Below are 23,266 nucleotides of genomic sequence, written 5' to 3'. Positions count from 1 at the left end.
AGGGGGGAGCTTCCAGTTAACAGGAACGGCACAAATCCCCCCCCCCTCCCCCGAGCAAAACACGGGCAATCCCCGCCCCCTGCGCGCGATCGATAATCCGCCGTTTCGCGGATCGCACTCAGGATTGGACCACCTCTACGATGACGTCACACTTGGTGGGGGCGGGGCATGGTCGGTCATCCGGAAACACGCCCGTATCCGTGCTCGGTTTGGTCGATACTTTCGAGACAGGCTTACTTGGATTCTGCGCGAATAGCCTCGCCTCGTTCCACCGTAAATGTGATGGCGCGTTCTGAATATCGTGGCAAAGACGGTACTAGACGGATAATTGGAGGCACGATAATGAAGAATGTGTTGCAGCTGAGTACATTTATTTAAAATCGTTGAACGGTGATTCCATTTTTCTCGATCGTTTCAATGTTCGTGAACTGGAACTTAGACGTCGTTCTGCTCAGCGACGGGGAAGAATTAGCAACGAAAGAAGAAATGTGATCCCCGCGGCCTGTGTGGCTAAGGACTGCGAGAAAACAGGTCAGTGTGTTCTTCAGCGTGCCATATTTAGAACACTCATTATACTTAGTATTTAAAAGAACTTAATGATACGCATTTGATTTGTTAAGCAAGAGATAACGCGAAGACACGTCGGCTTTTGCCTCTCCGCCATATTTGAAATGGCTGCCTCTGACGTTCTCTGTTTTCAAATGTGACCCAATTGGATTTCACTCCTAGAAAATCTTCGGATTGATATAAGTTATTCGACTGTCTCACTTTTCCCAAATCTGCAAACAAAAATCTTAATGGGAACAAGATTATTGACTTAATATTTTGTCGGAAATGTTGCCAAGAGAAATGTCACCAGTTTCTACACATACTAATATGCGTAATAAAATAGGTCGCTGGCACGCGGAAATGAGCCACTTTTAAAGAAAGGAGAAAGAAATAGATTTAGCACTTCCACAGTCTGCGTCAAGACACCTCAGCAAACTTAAATCGAGAATGCACATCGCCATTGCTAATATAAGCGAACGAAAACGTGGGCAAAACACAAATACAGGAACTGCCGCATAATATTGCGATTTAACACAAAAATCAGCATGCGCTTCTTAAAATTCAAACACAAAAAGAAAATTGTACATTTATTGGCACTCAGTACACGAAAACAAACCTTTCAGGAGGTTTGAAGAAACACACACACAAAAAAAAAAAGCTACGGTTAAAGGTTAAGCGAAATCTGAGAACATGGCCAGCCCTGGAGCTGTTTCTCCATATCATTTTGCTGTGTTTGCCGACCGAGAGCAACGTATGCCTAATAAGAGACACTTGATAACATATTCACCGAAAGAAATAAACAAAACAAACTTACCTTAAGGAGCTCTCTCTGGTAGGATGGGTAGCCGCCAGGTAAGTGATGCGTCAATAAATCGTACACTTCCGGTGACAAATGACAAGAAATTGATACAGAACTACGCGGGTGAACTGCCTGAGTTGGTTATTGGTCGCTCTAGTAAAGAATACAAGAAGTGAGCTGTGATAAACGAAACAAACAGAAAGCGTCATGAAGTCGTGTTTATGTTGTATCATCACAGTTGGAAACAAGTCATGTAAATGCGGGGCTCCATGGACTGGGAAAAGAAAGAACTGATGACAGATCTCGATTCTGCAAAGAAGTCTTTTCGGGAACCATAAGTTTCTTGCTACATTTACAAAAGTAATCCTCCACGAATAAGCTGCCGTCGACGTAAAACATAGTGCGGAATAGTGCAGTGACTAAAATGATGATATGCTATCATAGATTATGATAATATGTAATATAAGTGCTGTGTCGTGGTGGTTAGAACAGCTGACTCAAAACAAACAAAAAAATTTATTTTAGTCCGTGCAATGTTGTGATGACGCACTGAGCTCTTGATCGACCAACCGGAGGAAGGCATTACGCGGAGGCGCGTCGATGATTTCTATAAGACTATCACCCTTAAAAGACGGCGTATTAGCTTTCTTAAACAGAAAATTGATCCAAATTGTAACGCTAATTTTTAAGCGGGCACACAGGCACTGGTGCTTTTAGTAGGACGTGTTGCTGGACAAGTTGGTTTAGACTTGCAGGCTTAACAAGTGGACACCTTCAACGGGACAGAACTAGCGTTTCTATTTTGTCTGCTTTCTTTGGTCCCGGCTAAGGAGTGCGCTTGTCAAACATGCAAACTAGCACTATAATTCGGTCGTCTGTATTCCTTCTGTAAAGCTTTGTATGGTTATTCGTGTAATACTCCGTGTGCAAATTGATAAATAAGACGGGAAGAGACGCTAAATTCGTTTTACACACACAGGGGCCGAATTCACAAAGCTTTTCGTTCGTAAGTGGTCTCTGCGATTACCAGGCCGCCTTGAATAGTAATCTCTAGACCATGTGTATTCGTTCAAATGACCTTTAACGAGCAATTCCACGCGTAAGAGGTTTTTGTGACTACATGCATAAGACTGAATGACTCCTGCGAATATATTCGAACGCACGAAAAACGGGTGAACAGAACTACACTGGAGGAACTCAGCGTCAAGGTATTCCAGGGAAGCATCACTGAAAAGAGCGGGAAAGGAGGGATAAAAAGGCAGCAATATTGGGGTAAATTCTGGATGGCATTAATATATTTGTGTGCTAGATAACAGCAAATCGTTTTTAACAGAAATGCTTTGTTTTATGGGAGGGGTCACGTACTTAAGTGCAAGGAATAATATATTGCTGACCATTCATTATTATAGCGTGGTAATTATAAAGTGTACAATGTATAAGGATGACACTGTTCGCGCTTTCCATCCGCTTTCCATAAATACTTGCCAATGCTGGAACTGGGTCTCGGAACAAAATGGTTTGTCGTTCGCGTTTTAGTTTCATTCCACTGCAAAAAGTTCCATTCCGGTGGTGCTCCGGAACGGAAAAAAAAAGCCCCGTAACTCTTCATAACGGTTTTGGTTTGCATGCACAAATTTTCGAAGGAAAGTAAAGATAAAAAGCATGGTGTTTATTTTTCTCAATGAGCGAATTATGAATTCTCAGATCATGCTCAGTGCCTTGATTCAAAGCACTGAGCATGATCTCAGCAGCAGCACGTCATCGAGCGCACTCGCCGAAATGCGGGACTGCTGTTCCGACAAAACCAACTTCAACATAAACGAACGATGAAACTTCTGTAACAAACCGTTGCACCTGAAGAAAACGACACAATAAGCTCTTCAGCGCACAAGCCCTGGGATTTGCTACGATGCCGACCGGTAGTCCACCGAGCGGCAGGTTTTGATTAGTGGAGTGCTCGACCGGCTATCTCTTGCACTGTCCCTGCCTGAGATACGCGAAAATTCTGACGCTGCCTGACGTCGGTTGTTTCGGATGGCCGACTTTCCCTTTAAACCTAAAACCAATCAAAAATATTCCGGTTTCACCGAGAAACAAAATAACAAATAAAGATTTGGTTAAATTTTTGTTCCGGCTAAAAATATCGTTTTCTTTATTTCGTTGTTCTTGCTCTGTTCCGACACACTGGGCACACAGAGCAAAACCAGCACAGCAGATAATTCATCATCATCATCAGCCTGGTTACGCCCACTGCAGGGCAAAGGCCTCTCCCATACTTCTCCAACAACCCCGGTCATGTACTAATTGTGGCCATGTTGTCCCTGAAAACTTCTTAATCTCATCCGCCCACCTAACTTTCTGCCGCCCCCTCCTACGCTTCCCTTCCCTTGTTATCCAGTGCGTAAGCCTTAATGATCATTATCTTCCCTCCTCATTACATGTCCTGCCCATGCCCATTTCTTTTTCTTGATTTCAACTAAGATGTCATTAAGTCGCGTTTGTTCCCTCACCCAATCTGCTCTTTTCTTATCCCTTAACGTTACACCCATCATTCTTCTTTCCATAGCTCGTTGCGTCGTCCTCAATTTAAGTAGAGCCCTTTTCGTAAGCCTCCAGGTTTCTGCCCCGTAGGTGAGTACTGGTAAGACACAGCTATTATACACTTTTCTCTTGAGGGATAATGGCAACCTGCTGTTCATGATCTGAGAATGCCTGCCAAACGCACCCCAGCCCATTCTTATTCTTCTGATTATTTCCGTCTCATGATCCGGATCCGCCGTCACTACCTACCCTAAGTAGATGTATTCCCTTACCACTTCCAGTGCCTCGCTACCTATCGTAAACTGCTGTTCTCTTCCGAGACTGTTAAACATTACTTTAGTTTTCTGCATATAAATTTTTAGACCCACTCTTCTGCTTTGCCTCTCCAGGTCAGTGAGCATGCATTGCAATTGGTCCCCTGGGTTACTAAGCAAGGCAATATCATCAGCGAATCGCAAGTTACTAAGGTATTCCCCATTAACTTTTATCCCCAATTCTTCCCAATCCAGGTCTCTGAATACCTCCTGTAAACACGCTGTGAATAGCATTGGAGAGATCGTATCTCCAATGCACTTCACAGCCTGACTAATTTTTTATTAGGATTTTGTTGCTTTCTATATGGAGGACTATACGGTGGCTGTGGAGCCGCTACAAATATCTTTCAGTATTTTTACATACGGCTCGTCTACACCCTCATTCCGTAATGCCCCCATGACTGCTGAGGTTTCGACAGAATCAAACGCTTTCTCGTAATCAATGAAAGCTATATATAAGGGTTGATTATATTCCGCACATTTCTCTATCACCTGATTCATAGTGTGAATATGGTCTATTGTTGAGTAGCCTTAACGGTCTGGTCGGTAGCCTGGTCCTTTGCTTGACAGAAGTCTAAGGTGTTCCCGATTCTATTTGCGATTACCTTAGTAAATAGTTTGTAGGCAACTGACACTAAGGTGATCGGTCTATAATATTTCAAGTCTTTGGCGTCCCCTTTCTTATGGATTAGGATTATGTTAGCGTTCTTCCAAGATTCCGGTACGCTCGAGGTCATGAGGCATTGCCTATACAGGGTGGCCAGTTTCTCTAGAACAATCTGCCCACCATCCTTCAACAAATCTGCTGCTACCTGATCCTCCCCAGCGGCCTTCCCCCTATGCATAACTCCCAAGGCTTTCTTTACTTCTTCCGGCGTTACCTGTGGGATTTCGAATTCCTCTAGACTATTCTCTCTTCCATTATCGTTGTGGGTGCCACTGGTACTGTATAAATCTCTATAGAACTCTTCAGCCACTTGAACTATCTCATCCATATAAGTAATGATATTGCTGGCTCTGTCTCTTAACGCATACATCTGATTCTTGCCAATTCCTAGTTTCTTCACTGCTTTTAGGCTTCCTCCGTTCCTGAGAGCATGTTCAATTCTATCCATATTACCCTTCCTTATGTCAGCTGTCTTACGCTTGTTGATTAACTTCGAAAGTTCTGCCAGTTCTATTCTAGCAGGAGGGTTAGAGGCTTTCATACATTGGCGTTGCTTGATCAGATCTTTCGTCTCCTGCGATAGCTTACTTGTATCCTGTCTAACGGAGTTACTGCCGACTTCTCTCTCAGTCCTTAATGATCCCCACAAGATTGTCGTTCATTGCTTCAACATCTTCCTGAGTTAAAGCCGAATACCTCTTCTGTAGCTTGATCTGGAATTCCTCTATTTTCCCTCTTACCGCTAACTCATGGATCGGCTTCTTATGTACCAGTTTCTTCCGTTCCCTCCTCAGGTCTATGCTAATTCGAGTTCTTACCATCCTATGGTCACGGCAGCGCACCTTGCTGAGCACGTCCACATCTTGAATGATGTCAGGGTTAGCGCAGAGTATGAGGTCTATTTCATTTCTAGTCTCGCCGTTCGGGCTCCTCCACGTCCACTTTTGGCTATCCCGCTTGCGGAAGAAGATATTTATTATCCGCATATTATTCTGCTCCGCAAACTCTACTAATAACTCTCCGCTGCTATTCCTAGTGCCCATTCCATATTCCCCCACTGCCTTGTCTCCAGCCTGCGCCTACCTTGGCATTGATGTCGCCCATCAGTATAGTGTATTTTGTTTGCACTCTAACCATCGCCGATTCCACGTCTTCATAGAGCTTTCGACTTCCTGGCCATCAAGACTGGATGTAAGGGCGTAGACCTGTACAACCTTCATTTTGTACCTCTTATTAGGTTTCACAACAAGACCTGCCACCCTCTCGTTAATGCTATATAATTCCTGTATGTTACCAGCTATATTCCTATTAATCAGGAATCCGACTCCTGGTTCTCGTCTCTCCGCTAAGCTAGGGTAGGATAGGACGTGCTCGCTTTTTAGCACTGTATATCCTTCTTTTGGCCTCCTAACTTCACTGAGCCCCATTATATCCCATTTACTGCCCTCTAATTCCTCCAATAGCACTGCTAGACTCGCCTCACTAGATAACGTTCTAGCATTAAGCGTTGGCAGGGTCATATTGCAATGGCGGCCTGTCCGGAACCAGAGATTCTTAGCACCTTCTGCTGCGTCACAGGTCTGACCGCCGCCGTGGTCAGTTGCTTCACAGCTGCTGGGGACTGAGGGCCGGGGTTTGATTGTTGTGTTCATATAGGAGGTTGTGGCCAAGTACTGCACCAGGGTGGCCAATCCTGCTCTGGTGAGGGAGTGCGTTACCGGTTCTGGTCACCGGGATCAGGCCACACTCCAGGCCTGTTTATGCAATTTTATCAACACGTGGATTTTTTTTAATCCGGTGGAAAATTGCGCGGCACCGGGATTCGAACCACGGACCTCTTGCACGCGAGGCGGATGTTCTACCTCTACGGCACCGCTGCACCTGGGAGATAATTATTGATGCTGTATATCTGGCTTCACTTCATCGGTTTCTTTGATCACAAGATGTCTGTTTCACTATCTAGGTACACTTGCAGCGTTTATGTAAGTGTTGACATGATAGGTACAGCTTCTGCTGCTGACTGTGCACCACAGACTTAAGGCCTATATTATCAGCACAGATGGGAAAGCAGTTATTAATACTCTTTATGCAGAGCAAGGAAGTCATGTCAAGAGTCCTCGGTCATTCTTAACATGATGTTTGCCCATCGAATAACTTTTTTTTGAAAGTTCCGCGACGAATTCAGACGGATTTTTGCTCCTAAGTGCTATATTCCAGTGGCTGGCCCCCTTCACCGTGACCAATGTGCTTCTATGTATAGTTCAAGCGTAAAATCTTTTTTGTACATAGGCCCGGGTCCTTGTGAAATTGGCTCGAGCTTCTTTAGCGTGAGTGTCGTCCGCCATTGGTTCGTGGACTGGGGTGGTCGTCAGTGGCCGAACTCACAACCCTTCTTATTTTTAAAGTGCTGTTTACCATTGGCTTGTTGCCCTCGCTAACCATAATTATGTCCGCCATCACGACTGGCGGACATATGACGTTGCGAGAAATTCTAATGTAAGGGCTTTTTGGTGGATAGAGGCTCTCAGCCTTCATATAGAAAAAAAGAATATCACGTTTCAGCATAAGGGCGAAGCAGTGAATGCAACAGTAACATGTTGGAATATTACACGAAGTGTAAATGTGTATTGGCAACTGTAGTGACAGTATCAATTGAAGTAAACGTAAGCTGGCTAAATAAAAACGAGCTGTTGCGCTAGAAGACCTCTGTTTGACTCCTGCCATGAAACAATTTCATTTTGGTTTATTAACTAAAGCCAACGTATTCTTTTAGCGACTTTCCCACCATTTTCCTCTATAGGGCATTTTTCAAACCTCTTTCCTGGCCCGATCCCGGAGGTTGTGTAGAACCGCAGCAAAAAAATGGCATCATTTTCGCATTTGAGCTCTGTTATATTTTCTCACTTTAGTTATTTAAGTCTGAGAAGAATTAAGATAAAAGACATGCGCTGCCATTGTTTTATTTAACAGCACTTGTTTGTGGTCTGCCATTCTCAAAATTCGGAGGAATAATTTTGTCTAGAATATAAGAATTGGTATGACGAACTTTAGGGATATATTGTAGTGGCAATATAACCCGCATACACAGCATGTCATATAGCATGGTATGGCGTGTAGCATGCATATACCTAAATACATACGGAACCTCACGGCGACGCGGAAGACGGCGAAAATTCGATTGGAGTGTCCATGTAATGGATATCGCAAAGAAAAGGACTTACGATAAATATGTTCTGTAGAGCAGATACTAGCCAGTCGTAGTGGCGGACATAGTATTACAGAAGGCAGCGGTGAATGGAAAAATCACTTTATGAATTTGAATGAAAAATCTATGAATTTGAATGAAAAAGCTTTATGAATTTTTTTCCTGAGTTTCCATTCAAAAAGCGGTCTTACACTGGAATTGTGCGCAATAGAAAATTCTAGCCAATCCTGGTGCTGTATATATGCCTAGTGAATTGAAGTGACCGCTCAGCCGCACTATGTAATTACGAACGAAACGATTTGTGAACTCACCCGCTGTTATGCCGATCTCTACCACGCGGACAAATGCCCGAAGGCCAGGCAATAAATTATTTGATGTACAAAGATTTGTGAATAAAGTCCACCGCGCGATTTCTCACACAGAAGACATCAGACAGTTACGGCCTTGCTACTCAATTGCTCAATTACCAACAAAGCTATTTGTTTCGATTATTTGCGTTTAGAATTAGACTTGCACGTAATTAAGCCACACCCACTGGAAAATGTTGCTCGCATGTGACTCATACGTTTAGAGCATTGTCCACATACAATGCTTTCGAGAACTTCACTAAGCAACTTTTAGCAAAAGCTGTGTACACAGTTAACTTCTCCTGCACGTCAACCATAACGTTCCCCTATGTCCAGCATATTGATCCCACTGGCTGATATACTTCTTAGAATAGCGGTACGTGAATTATTCGGCGTTCTTAAAACACGTTTATAACGGTCTGGAGTGCTTGCATTTGTACTCACTGTAATGTGCATATTAAACGCACACCTCTACAACGTTGTCTGCGCATCGGTGATAATCTGCCTCCTATTTGCACGAATTATGGGCAACGAGGCTGGCTCGTTTAGTGTACGCAGGACTGTGCGGGCGCGTCGTATTATCCATGAATATAGTAGATAAATTAAAGTTCAGTAATTATTTGCAACAGTTATTAAGAAACATTAACATATCTCCGCGCATAACCTTTAGCACAGCTTCAATTTTTACACTAGGAGGACCAAGGATGACGGCTGTACAAGTATTTGAAGCTACTACTAAAGGATGTTTTCTAGTATCTGTAATCTATCTACACACATTAAAACGCTCAAGCACACTGGTGATAATGCTCTCTATCTTACATTAAATTTGATAGTAGTGAAGATTATAGTTTAGCCAAGTCAGTGGGCTAAATTGCGCGCCGTTCGTAATACACGCATATATATATGCACTGAAGGGCTTGCATTCGTCATTTACCTCAAATTGTGTAATAAACCGACACACCTTGATATTTGCCTACACATCACCCATAACTATGCACTTGCACCAAATACAAAGTAACTCGTGTAGTTACGTGAGGAAGCCGCAGGCGCCTCGAGATTTCCAACTAATCTGAACTCGTTTTATATACACAGAGTTTTCTGGGGACATTAAGAAACATAGCGGATAACGACTGTAAAACGCATTCGAAAACCTAATGAAGAATTTAAAAAGAAGTATCCTATATCCACATGTCGAATTTCGCATACACACGAGTCATAGCGTTTCCCGTATTTTCACTAAATTCGACGGTGGTGAGAGCAGCAGTTCTGTCACGACAGCGTGCTGCATTCGATCATTAAATAAAGCTTTAATTCGCGTGCCTATTGGCCATAACGTTATCCCCATTTTCTCCGAATTTTACTAAAGTGACAATTACACTGCTGTCAAGAAAGCGGGATAAACACTGCATCATGCATAAAAACACACGTTCGACGCTCCGGTTCTCTTGCACATCTAATTTATGACAGCGGCGGCAAGTGACCCACACAATTTGTACTCAGCCTGCCCTGTAGCCATGAGCAACGTTAGAACCACTTCACAACCTTCTCTTTAATTTCAGTAAATATAATGTAAGGGCTTTGTTTAGGAGTTCCAGGAATCCTACTGCGTGGTAGCTGCTTGGAATATTTGCTGAAACATTCTTTCAGCAATAAAAAAAGCCTTATTTTGCGCACAATTAACAAGGAAGGAAAGAAGGCTACAGGACAGAACACTTTGTCCTGTCACCCTCCTTGTAAAGGGTGCGCGAAATAAGGTATTTCCCACTGCACGGCTGGCGGAACGCATGAAAATGCTGTGAAAATGACGGTTCAGTAATTATTAGCGACGCTGAAATTCAAGCAAAAGCGTTAAATTTTGCCCCCCACGTTACATTTCACTTACGGCCCCCACTTCACTGAACTGAAGCCCGCAGCGAGGCCCGATGAGACGAAGCATTGTGGTGGTTCATTCGTGCCGTCATGTCACATAAAAAATATCAACATTTTTTTTTTCACCTGCGCCAAAGCATCCAGTGAAGACAATAAAGCCAGCCAAGGTAACTACGTTCTTATTTATTTTTTCTACTTTGACTTTTAATCGCGAGGACACATTGAGCCTCTTCAATTTTTTTGTACTCGCTGCCCTACCCGGGGCCTGCCAGAGCCAGCCACAGCGCATGCGTTTTTCTCGTGTTGCCCCGACCACCGCGCGGCGCACTTCGGTGCGCGTTTGGTTTTCTCTGGTCGAGTGTGTTTTCGCCTGGCAGAGTTTTGGACGCTTTCTGGCTAGCAGACGAGAAAAAGAAACAATGGTCGCTCGCCGCCATCACTATGGGGACTCGACGGATTGCACCGCGTTCGCTTGAGCGCAACCTCTCCAGAAAGTCTTGTCTCGCCGGTGTAGGATACTGAGTAGTATGCGCATGGTTCTTGGTGGACCAAGCGTCTCGTCTTTTCTACGATATTCCTTTAATAGCCACATTAGTTGCGCAAAGTAGGCATTCGATTGTGACCAACCTACTTTCCTTTGCGTTTCTTTTTTCATTACGGTTCCCCCGCCCCACAAAAGGAAAAAAAAAAAAGAAACGTTGCGGCACAGCGAATTGTCGCATGGTGAAAGTTCTATTTTGTTACTTCTTTTGCGGAAAGTAATGGGCCCTGGGACGCTTCAGCTGCCGGATACTCTTATTATTGCGAGAGCAATTATATGGAGACTCTTGGCGCATTCCTGCCGTCGCCCTCATGTTCCGCATAAAGTCCAAGGGCGATAACATCGTGACCGCGCGCCGCATGCTGTATGTGCGAGTGAAAGAGTGTGGGGGGTGGGGGGAGTGGGTGAACCGACGATGGTGGCTCAAGTCTTGTGTGCGCAAAGGAGAAAAGCGGGGAGCAAGCGCGCCGCCTTCCGTCGCGCGCGATACATCGGGGGGAGGGATGGAATTGGGACGGGATCTAGGATTCTGTGAATCTGTGATTGCACAACATGTTTATTTGCCGTGTTTGACCCATTATATACTGTGACTTTTTCTTGGATACGTAGATTTATTGGAGACATATACGTATGTTTAGACATCTTGTTGCGAGGTTATGTGTATACGTGCAATGAACTTTGTTTCCAGTGGCAATTGTTTGCCCTTTATCAAGCTGTATCATCGCATTTCTATATTCTATTGTATCTTCGCATTTCTAATGTACGAGGGCGAGTCAAATGAAAGTGAGCCTACCCACCCCGCACAATTAGGGTTCTGTTCATTATCTGCAAGGCCTGCACGTAGCATGCAGGCATCTCTCATATACAAAAGTGGCACGCAGTTTTGAGAATAAATGTTCTTTAATGCGCTCATACACTGGGTTGAACATAGTTGCGTGACGTAATGGATGCTCCAGAAGTTGAGCAGCGTGGTGCCGTGAGGTTTTTGATAGCTGAAGGTGTTTCCAAAAAGAAATTAGTCACCGCGTGGCTGCCGTGTACATTGAACATTGCATTTCATCGGCCACTGTGACGCGTTAGAACAAACGGTTCAAAGAAGGATGTGAAAGTTGCCAAGAAGATCCCAGACCGGGCCAAAGCCATCGTGCAATCACCCCTAACAAAATTGCAAAGGTTGATGAGCTGATGACACAAGAACGGAGGATAAGCATCGATGAACTGGCAGAGCGTGTGAACATCAGTCACGGTTCGATTCACCGTCACCGTTCACGCCATAATTCATGAACATTTCGGTAATCGGCTCTTGTGTGTGCAATGGATGCCCAAGATTTTGAACCACCGCCTCAATACAGAGAAGTTCGGCGCTGCCTTTACTCATCTGATCCGGTATCATAATAAGGGTGACAATTTCTTGTCTGCAATTGTGATCGGGGACGAACCATGGCGCCACTACTACGAGCCTGAAACACGACGGCAAAGCTTACAATGTACAATGGAAACATTCGTATTCACCACCCCCAAAGAAAGCAAACGCCATAATTTCCGCCGGAAAGGTGTTGTTGACTTTTATTTTTCGATCGTCAGGGGCCATTACTGATAGAACTTGCTAAATCTTGAGAGACTATCAATTGTTTCCGATATTGTGAAACGCCGGATCGGCTGCGTGTCGCTATCAAGAACAAACTACGTGAAAAATTGACGAATGGGGTGATCTTGTTCCACGACAATGCCCGTCCCCACGTCGCTGATGTCGCTAATATAAAACTGGCTTAGTTCAAGTGGGAAACGCTGCAATATCCGCAATATCCATGTTCGTTTACATGTGACATGTTAATTGTATGTTATCTTGATGTACTTACCCACTCCTGCTATGTCTGAATTTTAAGACAGCAGTATTTGTAAATAAATAAATAAATAAATAAATAAATAAATAAATAAATGCAGCCCAGATCTGTCGCCTTGCGACTTCCACATTTTGGGGCAACCGAAAAAACAGCTCAAGGGAACCAGGTTCGTCTCGGACGATGACATGAAAGTCAGTTGCAGACGTTTTGAAGCAGCAACCCAAGGAGCTTTATGAGAAAAGAATTACGCGACTCGTTAGTCAATGGGACAAATGTCTGAATGCTCATGGAGGCTACTTTTAAATATAGTACCCCGTTTGTCATATATTCCCATTGGCTCACTTTCATTTGACTCGCCCTCGTATATTCTGCAGAATTCCTGCTTTTTATACGTGCTCTCTGCTGCGACTATAATTTCGGTGCAATTACTCACGATATACGACCGGTGACAGCTGCTCCTGCGAAATACATTGGAACAAATGACAGCGTCATTGAGATTTTTCACTGGCCGTTACATATGTACAAGAATGTAAACAAGGATCTTGAATGACAAAGTTTAATTAACATATCTGTCCTCAACTTGTTCATTTCATGGCCTTTACATTTTTCATTTCAGCGGCATGCAGTGCTTTGCTGGTTTCGAACTGATGTAGTTCTAATGTTCGTGTGATATTTTCTTTACTTATTAAAAAGACAAAAAACATGGAAGCATTGACATCAGTTATGTTGAGCACAATTTTTGGCACATACGAGTATAATATTTTATGAAGAAATACATATTTTACTTGTATTGACAGTGCGTAGCGTTCAAGAATTCGTTTGCAGCATCTTTGGCAATGGCAATGCAGTTATTATTCATGTATTTAATACCTAGGCAAATTGTTTAAGAGGAAGCTTTAGCTTGGGCCCAACTCCGACGCGGTCTATTCAGATACATGTAAAGCGCAGAAACGCTTTTCTGAGATAACCCCTGGATCGCTTTTAATGAAATTTGTTGCACTTGAGAGCGAGAGAGAGAGAGAGATAACAAGGGTAGGAAAGGCAGGGAGGTCAACCAGAACAGCATCCGGTTTGCTACCCTACACTGGGGGTGGGGGAAAGGGGAATAGAAAGAGGAAGAAAGGGAGAGAGGAAGCACTGAGTACGTGTGGAAGCGACACCATACACAAGGACACTATAAACGGTCTGTTAAGCCCGTGCACTTCAAGTACCGCACTAGTGCACGAATCGCTTTTCGAGCCAGTGACGGGTGTGGCCACGGTCCGAGTATCTTTGACTCGATGAAACATCTCGAGTCCAGTCTGCGTAAAGTTGCCCGCAGAGAGAGGCGTTGGACATCGTAGCGAGGGCAGGTACACAATAGGTGCTCGATGGTCTCCTCGCACCCACAGGAGTCGCACATCGGGCTCTCGGCCATTCCCATACGGTAGGAGTATGCGTTCGTGAACGCCACTCCCAGCCACAAGCGACACAACAAGGTTGCTTCGCCGCGGGGAAGGCTAGATGGCAGTTGTAGCCGTAGCGTGGGGTCCAGTTTACGTAATCTGCAATTGAAGCCACTTGAAATCCAGAGATCTTGGGACTTCTTACGCGCAAGTTGGCGAAGTTCTCTGGCAGCGTCCGACCTCGCCAAAGGTGTTGGACGCGTCTTGGTATCTTCGTGGGCACACCGGGCAGCCTTGTCAGCTAGGTTGTTGCCGACGATGCCACAGTGAGCAGGAATCCACTGAAAAGTTAAATTCTAGTATCTGTTGCAAGCGGAATTTCGATTTTGGGCCGGAACTTCGTTTAAAATATTTTCAAGAATTCGAAACTTCGAAAAACATAGAAAGACGAAGTTCACAAATTAATAGCTCTGCATCAAGAATAGATATCGCGGTTCTATAAACGGCATCCATTGCACCATCCATTGTATCTTACGTGAATTCGTTATGTTATGTACAAGGGTTTTGCAAGAGCCGTATTTCCATCATACTTAATGTTGTGAGACTCATGTTTAACATATCAATTTTGTCAGCTGTATATGTACTATTATGTGAAATCCACAGAATTGTGATATCAATTTTCATTGCTGATTTACAGAGTTGTAAACTTCATTGCTTCGCTTTCTGAAAATTTTCGATTTTTGCCAGTTTTCAATAAAGCATTGACGATCTGAATCTAAAATTCAAAACAAACAGTCACTAGAATTTCAGTTTGTCTTTTAAATGCAACAAACTTCATCAAATTTGGTGCCGTGGTTGCCGAGAAAAACGAATTCTTCTTCTACATGTATTTCGATAGTAGCATCCGACCTAATGTTTCCTCTTAGGAGGAGGCCGAGCTGCAATGTGAGCCCCCCCCCCCCGCCCCCGAACGAAATTTCCGGCTACGCCACTGTTTACAATGTCTGATCAAATAAAAGGTACCTAAATTCTGAGAATTGTCTACTAATGCGTGAGCATTGTGTGCTTCAGCTGTCACTTCGTTTTTGTTTAGTTTTGCTTACTTGCTTTTTGTAGCTTATGCGCGTCTACCCATGGCCTTTCCGATGGCAAAGAATGCTTAGGCTTTAGTGCAGAATTGTCAGATTTTCTCACCGCATCCAGGCTCTTAAATGCAATGGTACCAATTGAGCCGGAACGCCGGGCACGAGCGCGCCTCGACGGAGCATAGCGATCGCAAGAAAGCGCCAGCTGCCCCAGTAGCACGTGAGGTGTTGCGTGAGGGGAGAGTGAATCACCGTGATGCCACGTCACCCTCGCTGTCACTCTCGCAAAGCTATGTTATGCGCTCGTTCCTTGTACAGGCAAGCAAAAATCGCCCGAGTTCTGACTGCGTCTCGGTAAGGTCCGATGAAAACCCGCCAAGCGTCTCAACGCGCTCGCTTGCCCTCGAGGTGTTCATAACTCAATAGATGCTCGGCAGCGTTCAATTGGGCATTGCGGTACCCCAAAATCTCTATACCCCGTTACATACGTAGCAGTCAACGCTGTGGAAGCTACGCAAGATGTACGGCAAGGAAAAGTTATCACTACGCGCACTCCGTCTGTGCTTCGCTGGGCGTTTCTTCAATGCCTCGCTGCTCGCCAACAGCGTTCGCTCGCGCGGGCATACACGTCAGGCTCCTTGCGACAGGTTGCGAATAAAAGAACAGAAAAAACACCAAAAATGAAAATTATTGCAATAACATATAAGCAGCCGTATATCACAATGTGTTTGTATCTAATGATTAAAAATTGGCAGTGGCTTAGCTCGGCTATGCCAGGATATACGTATCGAAAGCTAAGGCATAGCATGGTTAGCCCTGGCTAATCTTGATTGCAAGTCCAGGTTAGTCTGGTTGTCTAGCTATGTTGCGGCGTTTAGCCAGTTTTTCGGCGCGCTGTTCGTCTGTTTCCTCGGCGATTCGTTTCCTCTTCATCTCGTTCCGATGATTCCAGGCCTCCTCCTGCTTATCAGAATTGTCGCCGTCCATACTGCCGCCTCAACTGTGGTTGCGGCGCACACGCACGCGCTCTCCTTTTCAATCCTCCGAATTGTTATCAGGCATGCGACGCAGCTCGCGAAGCGAGCAGAAGCGAATGCAACGATTACGAACGTGGTGTGACGTCATGTGCCTCCTCGGAGCACCGCCACGGCGAAATCGTAAGTTGGCGGCCAGTAAAGCTTTCGCTTTAAAACTTGTTTCGTTCAATACTGAGCCTATATACAAAACAGTTGCGCACAATTACGGTCAAAAATATCGAACTACATCCAAGTGCGAATGAATCAACTACAGAAAGGCCCTAGTGTCCACAGCGTTGACTGCTATGTATGGAACGGAGTATAGTTAGCCCACACCCAAATTTCCAGTTGGCCCACCCCGAAATTGAAGTAGGCCCTCCCGCATACGTAAGTCGACACATCCCCAAATTTCAGTTCGCCCACCCCCGCCACCAAACTTATAGTCGACCCATCCCTAAGTTTAAGTTTACCTACTACCAAATTTGAATTGGCCCAACCCCAAATTTCAAGTTGGGCCACCCCTGAGTTACAGCTGGCCCACCCTGAAGTTTCAATTCTGCCCACACCCAAAGTTCCCTTGGCCCATGTCCAAATTTTGAAGTAGGCCCATCCGAAAATTTAAGTTGACCCACTCCCAAATTTAAGTTGCGCCACCCTCAAATTTCAAGTCGGCTCACCATCTAATTTATGTTAGCCCACAACCGAATTCCTGTCCCGCTCCCCCCGATTTCAATTTGGCCCACTCCCAATTTTAAGTTGGCCCATGTTCAAATTTAAAGCTGGCCCACCCCCAAATTTCAAGTTGACTCGCTACCCAATTTTATGTTGGCCCACCCCTTACTTTAATATGGCACCCCCAAATTTCAAGTTTACCGACCCCTAATTTTAATTTGGCCTACACAACATTTCAAGTTGGCCCAGCCACAAATTTCAAGTTGGCCTACATCCAAAGTTCTAGTTGACACAACCCCAAATTTCAAGTTGACCCACCGTCAAATTTCAGTTGGCCCATCACTACGTACATTTTCTAAGGAGTCCAATGTAACAGTGTATAAGCGCTGTGTCTGTGTATCTGTTTCTTTCTACGTCCTCGTCCAGTCGCGCTTATACACTCTACCATGGATTCTAACCAACTAGCCCGCCAACGTGTTTTATCCAATGTATCACTGTTCATATTCTCTTCTTATTTTTATTTTTTTGCTTTAAATTGTTCCTTATTGCTTGAACGCTTCGAATCATCTGAATTTACACCATAACGATTCAACCAATCAATCAATCAATCAATCAATCAATCAATCAATCAATCAATCAATCAATCAATCAGTCGATCAATCAACCAGTCGATCAATTTTATTTACCAGAAACAAAATGAACTGGAGAAACACCTGGGCAAAAAGCTGTCGCAGCAGCTTGACGCTATTAAATGTCTTAACTTTAAAAGTTACGCATTTTTGCGCATATCCAAGGCATTACACTTTTCACTTAACAGGACGGGGAGCTCACCAAAGACTGCTTACGAATTAAGAGAAACTCGCATAATGTACCGAATGCATTAAAGTTAGTGTTTAAGGTAAATTAAATCCAAACTCCTATCACAATATTTTGAGTAACGGAGAGCTGAATACCTGCAACGGGTTGCGCGTCCATATAGCAGTGGAAGCGTTATGCACTTTCGTAGCTGATCCATTTGCAATAAATGGACTGTAACTGATATGTGATTACGTTTATATGTTAGTGCGTGAGAACTCGGACATTACTTACGTTGAAAACGTGCTGTGTTTCGCTTCTTACATGTTATCGTCCCGGTGGAATTGTGTCGAGATTATGACTCAGTGTTCGTATCGTCTCTTGTCGAAATAAACTTTTTCTAAACACACGTGATTTGAATGCGAGAGCATGAGAACTCGTCTTACTAATCACCTAAAATTGAAACTACACCTTAATCAACTTAGTTCTAATTTGCACCAACCTTAATCCACCTTACTCTAATTTGTACCAACCTTATTCTACCTTAATTCAATTTAATCGGTCTTAATCCGCTTTCATCTGCCTGATTCCAATTTTGGTAGTGGGTCACGGTGTCCTGTTCATCGTGGGATTTCCCAGTGCGAGCCGCGCAGCAAGTACAGCGCTGGTAACTTGACGTCATCGCTTGTTCACGTGGGTTTTCTTGCAGTCTGATGTTAACGCCGGACACTGGCCCGGATTTTCTGTTTCATAGGCATAAGATACGCTGCGAAGGTGCTTAAGACAGCTAATTTTGAGGTGGTAGCGTTAAGATGCTTGTGTCACACAAAATCCGGTGTCGGCGTTCCCGTGCGCAAGAATTTTCCTATATTTTGACGTGTATATGTGCACGGCACGCTTTGCGATATTGCAGGTGGTATATGCGGGCTGTATTGCCACACCATTCGAAAGCGAAAATTGCTCATACCTTGTCTTACATTCTTGACAAAAGACACGGAATGCGGGAGATGGAATTTCAAGACGATGCGCAACCACAGAACAAGGTGAGTGCAGAAGATAACGTTTCGACAGCTGGACCTGCATTTTTCAAGGCCTTGAAAAAAACAAGTTCACTTGTCGAAACGTTGGCTCCTGCTCTCACCTTGTTCTCGTGTTGCTCACATTCATGGCAAAGTTATTCCTCGCAAATTTGAGGATGACAGCGCGTACCTTTTATGTTAAATCTTCTCAGACTGAAATATTAAAAGTGCGAAACAATAACGGAAACCTGAAAATGATGTATTTTTTATTCGGCGCGGCTGTTCACAGCCTCTGTGATCGTCCCACACGTGAGGCTGCGCTTCTACCAGATAGCTCGCCTTAGTGCATAGCATTCGCCGCCAACGTTTCCCGATAAACATTAAGGTTACGTAAGTTGGAGTTGCCGGGAAGCGTTAGAAGCAGTGAGGCATCTCTGAATGCTGTGGTGTTACACTCTTAAATGCAAAGCTTAAGCATCCACCGAATTTTTTTTTTTTTTTTTGCAACGGAGACACAGGGTCGACATGTGTCTTGGTGTTACTGGCCTTAGGGCGAAGCCTGAACGTCTTAACAAAATTCATTGGAGGTTGCGTTATCAGTACTCGACAGGAAATAACACCTTTTTCGGAAACACCCAGCTTTTATTTTGTAATAAGCCTAGTATTGACATAAACAGAGCAAAAGTACTTGATCTGAGTACGGACGCCAACACAGCTTGCCGAGAAGCGGTCAGTTATCACCTAAATCAATAGCCGAGGTATGCCTTGTTTTCCAACCAGATATTGTAGTTCGGCAGCTGCACGGAAGAGCGCGCGCTATTTTGCAAGTCATCAAATATATTTATATACCTTGAAGTAAGGATTAATACGTCATGATTCGTCCATCTGTAATGCCGCCTATGTTTTGATAAATGTACGGATGACAAGGTCCACGTCAGGCAGGTCAGGCAGGGAAGCTGAAGAGTCTGTTGAATTCAATAAGACGCTCATATACGGATGTGGGAACCTTATAAACCATGCAGGTAAAATTGGGGGGGGGGGGGGATTTTTCACTTAGGAGCGACGCAATCGTCGGTTAAAATTGCTCTATAGCTCCGCCCCCCGTCGAGCGCCGCGCGCTGCTGCTGACGCTGACGATGCGAGCGGAGACAGTAAACCGCGGCGTAGTGACGTCAGCACTGGTGTTCCGTTCCTTCGCAGTCTCCGCGACCGTGCCTGACCGGGCTTATTTCTGCGTGCGTGCCGTCCTAATCTGCTTCACTCGACCCTACATTCCTTTGTTTGTGTGTATATAGGAGTGATAGTTGACGTGCGCAGCATCAATTGAACTTGTAGGCCGATCATGCCGGCGTTCTGTGCAGCCTATGCTTGCACGAACACCAGCGGCCGCGATGATGTTCCGATGTTCCATTAGTTCCTGCAAGACAAGAAGCTTTCAGCTAAGTGCGAGGCTGCTGTGAAGCGAAACAACTTCAAGCGCTCAAGAATAACAGTGTTGTGCTCTAACCACTTCCGTGACGATTACTACCGGAGTTTATCAATAATGTGTGCTTTGGTTTCTCCTTTCTATTAGCACGCTGAACGGAAGGTGCATGTTTATCGCCCACCCTTGACGCAGGTTTCATCGCCAAGCGCCGCGAATTTTCTATTCGCACTTGCGTTGTGAAACAGCCTGCATGCAGCTACCATAACGCAGTGCAAGCGTAAAGTTTGCATGTGTTGGAAAGCCTTCTCACGCCAGGACGCTGCGCTCCCCCTTCTCTCGCACACATAGAGAAACCGACCATCTCACGTAGCTGACGGAATTCGCCGGTTACGAGTAGCGTGCGGATGGCGCGCTGATGAAGGTTCTATACTACACGTGCTACAACAGCCGGTAACCTTTTCCCGCGTTTAAACCGTCTGTGTAGATTGCCGACAGCTTTGGGGCAGCGCACAAATGCCGAAGATCGCATCACCGCTTACGTTCTACGAGGAGGCATGCAGGAACATAACACTACAGTTGTTTGCCCGGAAACGTACTCACTGGAACGCTGAATGCAGCTTAGCAAAAAACATACTCGCCAAAGAACATTTCCAACACAAGGAGATGCTAACACTTCGCCTTCGTTCGCGTGGAAAGCAGTGCTTGCACCAGCATTTTATGCTTCTTGGAGAGGCCGGCTTTTCGCAATCGGCTCGTACATGTAGGGAGTAAAGTATAAACCCCTTACAAGTGATCTTGCACGCGACAGCGACAGCGCGACAAGTGAGGCGAAGGCTGTCGCGTTCACTCGTCGCCTGCAAGCCGAGCTCCACGCGAGCGACGGCTTTGAGCGACGACTTCCCGGTATGAGGGCAGCAATATACGCGCCGAAACTAGCGTGACGCATGCTTTATCAATTTAAGTTGATGTATTTTACTGAAAAGGAGCATAAAATATTTCTGAAGGTCTTGCACTAGGTTCTTATTCTTGCACGTGTAAAATTCAATAGTTTGCTCGTTCCGTGCGACAAACAGTAGTGTTTGAGTTATGTACATCCAGTTCTGGCTTCGCACTATTCGCTAGTCGCTCATAGCACTTCCGGGCGACGAGCGACGAGTTCTAGATTTATAGAAACGAGCGATCGAGCGACAACACCGAGCGATCTGTTCAAGCGACGGCCCGTTTTGTCGCTCGAAGCCGTCGCCCGTCACCGTCGCGCGCAATATCGCTCTCGTGGAGTTTGGACTTAACGCCGAACTCCGAGCGATCTGTTCAAGCGACGGCCCGTTTTGTCGCTCGAAGCCGTCGCCCGTCACCGTCGCGCGCAATATCGCTCTCGTGGAGTTTGGACTTAACGCCGAACTCCTCAGAGAAACGCAAGCTCTCGAAATTTTCCATGGCCGTCTCAGCAAAACAGCACCAAACTACCTTGCACCGCGCTTTATGTGTAGCGCCAGCAGTCGGTACGGACGGACACCATTGTTGACGTCACGAGGGTCCCGACCAATCACAGGCGGAAACGAGGCGCGCGAGCTAGGCGTGTCCGCTGCTGCACTTTTCGTCGAAATAAAATATGTTTGCGCTTTCTTTCGCTCAATTTCAATGCGATATTCGAATTCAGAGGGTTGAAAACCACGACGTACTGCTCTTCACTCATTTTTTCTGGAAAAGCTTTCAGTTTCCCTTTAAGCCTAGTCATCCCAGACAAGCTGACGTCTAAAGGTATTTCAAAAAGAAAGAGGTAACCTGCAGTAGTAAACCCTACTTGTTTGAAAGGTTCGTCCTTGCAGCCGCCATGTGTGCATTATGGCATCAGCGCTCCGTTGTCGAAATGCGCGGCAAGACACAACGTACTAGGGACCACTTGTTGAAAAGAATTGGCATTCTTATCTGGACAACACTGCAAGATGAATTGATGGCGTGCGTCGAGGACAATTTGCTGCGCCGCTGATATGTAAAATTATGGACAGTTAGTTGATAATGCCTGTCTAGAACCTGTATTGCACTAAAACAATATTTTTTTACCGCTTTATGCAATATTATATGCTACACCGTTAGTAATGATAATTTCATTGTCTAGAGCCTGTATTGCATTAGAATCAGATTGTTTTCGCTCCTGTACACACGATACTTTATGAGGCTCTTCCAAACCAACATCTCTACAGGAAGCCGTTCGGCTTAGAAATTGCTACGTGCATTGCAGTTGGCATGAGCAGCACCATATCTGTTTACTCGTCACAAAGCTAACTTGTTTTAACGTGTCACAAAGCTGTATCAAAGCTCCATAATAGGTTCCCTTTTCTAGCTACAGCTGCAATTGACGCGCGGGCAGATGCAGCCAGGGGCCGAATCTTATAACGGTTCGGTTGGGGAACCGTTCGTTTGGCCTCACCTGATTGGCCAAAATTTTGATTACGTCACAGGTCTTCAGAGGCAGCGGGGAGGTATCGCAATTTATGAATACGTCACGCATCTGTCAATCATCTTCAAAGCGAACCGGTCGTAGGAACCGGCGAAGGGGTAGTCCGCTTTGGGTTCCGTTGCTGTGGCTTGGCTGTTGGCTTGCGACCCTAGCCGCGCGCCGGTCGCGCGAGCCCGGAAACATACGGGCGTCGCGCTCGCGTGCGTTGGTTGCTTCGGAGGCTATTACTTGCCTTCGTCGACTGCTTGGCGTTGCTCTTTCGGTGTCGACCACGGCTGGAAGTGGGATACGCGTTCGAAGAAGTGACGGATAATTAGTTGCTAGGCTCTTACCGGCTTTCTAAGTAGACCTTTTGCAGGCTACGCTATCAAATGGAGGGGACTCCGGTGCAAGCGTACCAGCGGTCATTCCACGCAGAGGAAGGAATATTGCGCGCTACGGTTCATCGCCACCGGCCTGCAGCTCTCAGAGGTCGGTCGTTCGCGAAGCATTCATCCGAACGGCCTACATCTCTGCTGCCGACACTGTCCACAAAGTTGCTCTCCCAATTACTGTGTTAGCCGGTAGAAGGGCTGGGTCAGCATTCCCGTGACCTCCGCTTCAAAGCCAATGCCAAGGAGCCATTTGCATGATGAGATTGAATTCCCAGTGCTATCGCCAGCGTGAATAGCTCGCAGATCGCCATTCAGCAATCAGAAGGGTTCAACCTAGGCTGGTTCAGCGCTTCCTTC

At 45.3% G+C, this 23,266-nt stretch overlaps 1 protein-coding gene across 1 annotated transcript in view; it reads left to right on the top strand.

The window, feature by feature from the left end:
- The first annotated feature begins 222 nt into the window (after positions 1-222).
- LOC126540311 (pancreas transcription factor 1 subunit alpha-like) overlaps positions 223-23,266 on the top strand; it is a 36,285-nt gene continuing 13,241 nt past the window's right edge. The window contains exon 1 of the mRNA XM_050187108.2: positions 223-531. The gene's annotated coding sequence lies outside the window, so the exon portion shown is untranslated. The remainder of the gene's footprint in view (positions 532-23,266) is intronic.

The sequence above is a fragment of the Dermacentor andersoni genome, chromosome 2 (assembly GCF_023375885.2).
Source record: "Dermacentor andersoni chromosome 2, qqDerAnde1_hic_scaffold, whole genome shotgun sequence".
Taxonomy (NCBI): Eukaryota; Metazoa; Arthropoda; class Arachnida; order Ixodida; family Ixodidae; genus Dermacentor; species Dermacentor andersoni.
This window is presented reverse-complemented; position numbering and strand designations above follow the sequence as displayed.